Raw genomic sequence first — 3,507 nt, forward strand, 5'->3', positions numbered from 1 at the left:
AGGATAAATCCTGGCACCTTTGTGTCGATTTCAAGGACCTCAATAAAGCTTTCCCAAAGGATCCCTTCCCCCTCCCCCGCATCGATCAAATTATCGATGCTACCGCAGGACACGAGTCATTGTGTTTCCTCGACGCATACTCCGGTTACCACCAAATCAAGATGGCGGAGTCCGACCAAGCCGCAACGGCATTCATCACACCATACGGTCCCTTCTGTTTCAACACAATGCCTTTTGGGCTCAAAAACGCCGGCGCAACATATCAGCGCATGATTCAGACATGTCTGGAGAAACAAATCGGCAAAACAGTAGAGGCATACGTAGACGATGTGGTCGTCAAAACCAAACACGTCGACTCTTTGATAGACGACTTGAGGCTCACATTCGACAACCTCCGAACATACGACATCAAGCTCAATCCGGAAAAATGTGTTTTCAGTGTACCAGCCGGAAAGCTCATGGGTTTCATTGTCTCCAATAGAGGTATCTATCCCTAACAACGTGTTTGGCAGCTTGAGGGATTGTACATGGGAGTTTACGAGGGGGAGTTTCTGAAGAAATTAGACTTGGGAAGTAGATTATTAGACCCATTCCCATGTTTGGTGTGTGGCAGTAATTATCGGTGGGAATTCTGTAGGGAGTTACAGGCCTAAGAATTGTTGACGGCACGGGAGTTTGGATAAGAAAAATGAGCGCTTCATCAGCCGTTAAACAACAAGACGTGAGCAAACAATTTTTCTTTTTACGTCAATTCCCACTCCCACGCTTAATTACCTGGTCCTCCCAGGGAAGAGATTCAAGGGAGTTGGACCTCTTAATTCCCCTTCCTCTTCCCATCCTAACTCCCATGGACCTGAGCCAATCAAAGGAATTTAACTCCCATAGACCTTAAACTCCCATTCCCCATCGGCAACTCCCTTCAAACAAACACGCTATTTTTTTAATAATAATAATTATAATATATATATAATATAAATATATAATAAATAAAATAAATACTAGCAAAAGGGCCCGTGCGTTGCACCGGGTAGAAAACAAAAAAATGTAAGCACTCGTCCTGCTTAAAACCACTATATTGGCCTTTTTTCCATGGTATTAATGTAGAATGGAACATAAGTTGGTGAAGAAGTTATCCAAAAAGTACGTCCTTTTATCAAGAAGTATGATGCAATGAAAGTTATTCATTATCCAGAAGTATGATGCAACAAAAGCTAATAATTAGATGGTTGATAACTCCCATCTCGCCAAGCAGCATACATGACCATGGATGTGATTGAAAACATTAAAAGTTAAGAAAACTACCGTTCTGCAGAATAATAGGCCATTGCCATCACGGTAGTCTAGTTACGATTTTCATTGAAACTGAAGCAATTATTGAATAGAGCAAATAAAGAGCAAGAACCATGCAAAGCTTATCACTTGACTATATTACTATTTCTTTAACCAACAAACAGTATGATGACTACTATGTAATCACTTTCTGCACATTCTTGGGTTATATCTAACAGCGGACTATGTAAAACTACTTCCTTTGTGCAAGACGGAGCTGCAGCTGGGTTGCACTTCCAAGTTTCACCATGTTCAAACTTGCATAATCTCCATTTGCAATCATAGTATATCATCCATAGAACCATTGAAGTTTTCCACTTTTCTTCATTATGAGACTCAGTATAGTTTATCCTATTGTTTGTTATGCCTTCAAATCCCATGACAAAACACTTTATCACATCCTTTCGTGTTTACCCAAATACATTCGGCCAGAACCTAGGAAATGATATTAATAATCTGATATACAATTCAAAACAGTGAAAAAACTATTCAACTGAAATAAATAAGTGTTAGCAGACGCTGTCTTTTTTAACATGTCGTCTCTACAAAGCTTGGTTGTAAGGTAATAGCTCGAGGAAAAACTGAATCAGTAAGCCATATTTAGATTTGGCACATCTAGCACAAAAACTATGAATATTGTCAGAATATCTATCAACATCCAGACCAAACAGCATCGGACGGCGAGAACCATTTGTTCAAAAAGTCCAAGGGAGAAGGAAGCGGGGAATTAGATAGGACTAATAGGCAGCATGTTAATTAGAGTTCCCATGTAACATGTGATTTTTTTGTATATATTCTGAGTGTTAAAATAAGCCCTACCAAATAGAGGGTTCAGAATTGTTTGTCTTAGATGAGCATTGGAATTTCGTAAGGTTGGCTAATCAATATAGGTAGAATGCAAATGATGAAAATTCAACTTCATGTAGAATGCAACCAAACAACTTCGTGGGCCCATTTGTTTTCATTTTCATTATTAATAAATAATATACACATGTATGTATTACATATTATTATGCAGATTCTTTTCCTTAGGAAAACTGCAATGGTCTAGCATCTATAATCCCTAGAGAATTCCAATGGTCTAGCTTCTATATCTTATCAACCAATTTCACATTTTGGTTCAAATACGATAAGCACTTCAAACTGCTTTTATCTTAATTGAAACAGTGTGCACTTATCTATTTTTCTCCCTTTTGAAACTATTAATATAGAGGTGTTCATGCTATTCATACGTAAACTAAGGCTATAGAAGGCATAATTAGGTATGGCACAGATTATCCATGCGAGTAACTTTATTCTGAAATGAAATATACCTGATAATTTCCTTTGGAAAAATGGCTCCTTACCTCTTTCAACTGAGAGTGAGCAAGAAGTATTGTTGGAGCATTAGCACACAAAAGAGTTCAGCATAATCCTGCATGACAACCAACCAAACCGACCAACCTAAGAGATTATAGATGGCACAGAATAATTTGGTCTTGAATGTTGATGATATGCATTATGTGAGATAGAACAATACAGCAGAAAAATAAAGGTGGATCAATGTCAAACCAGGTTAACTGATGTAGTAGTAGCACACAACAAAATATATGGCTGCACAAATTGGCAAGAGTTGTAGACAAAACTTCAAAACCAATGGGCCTAGTGCTGATAGTCCAGGACTCCAGGGAAGTCAATGGTGCTAGTTTCAGACATCACATATTCATCTATGACCATTTGATTAATTTCACCATAAAGCCAGTAATGCTGACCACTAAATAATTTAAACCAACTTTACTATAAAGGGACACACAAATAGCATGTTGTACATTAGGTATCTAGCATTCTGTACTTCAATTAGAGAAGGGGATGACAGACAAATAGTTAAATCGAGAAGGGGATGACAGACAAATAGTTAAATCGAGAAGGAAGAGGGGGGAAAGCATCGTCTCCAAGTGGTCTGCCAAGATTTTGGACTGGATTGGACCATAAGTCCATGAACATTTTTCAGATCAATTGCTGAGCTGATGGAAATCTGAAGTTCAAATGCCATTGATATATGAGACGGAAAAGGGATTAGAGAGGATCTATAGCGTGATGACGTACACTTGGGGCCTCACGACCATGGCCTCCAGCACAACGCGACGACGAACAGCAGGGGTGGCGCGGCCGCCCTCTTGCGCCCTCCCCTGACGATCC

Source organism: Triticum urartu, chromosome 3 (assembly GCF_003073215.2).
Source record: "Triticum urartu cultivar G1812 chromosome 3, Tu2.1, whole genome shotgun sequence".
In the NCBI taxonomy this organism is placed as follows: domain Eukaryota; kingdom Viridiplantae; phylum Streptophyta; class Magnoliopsida; order Poales; family Poaceae; genus Triticum; species Triticum urartu.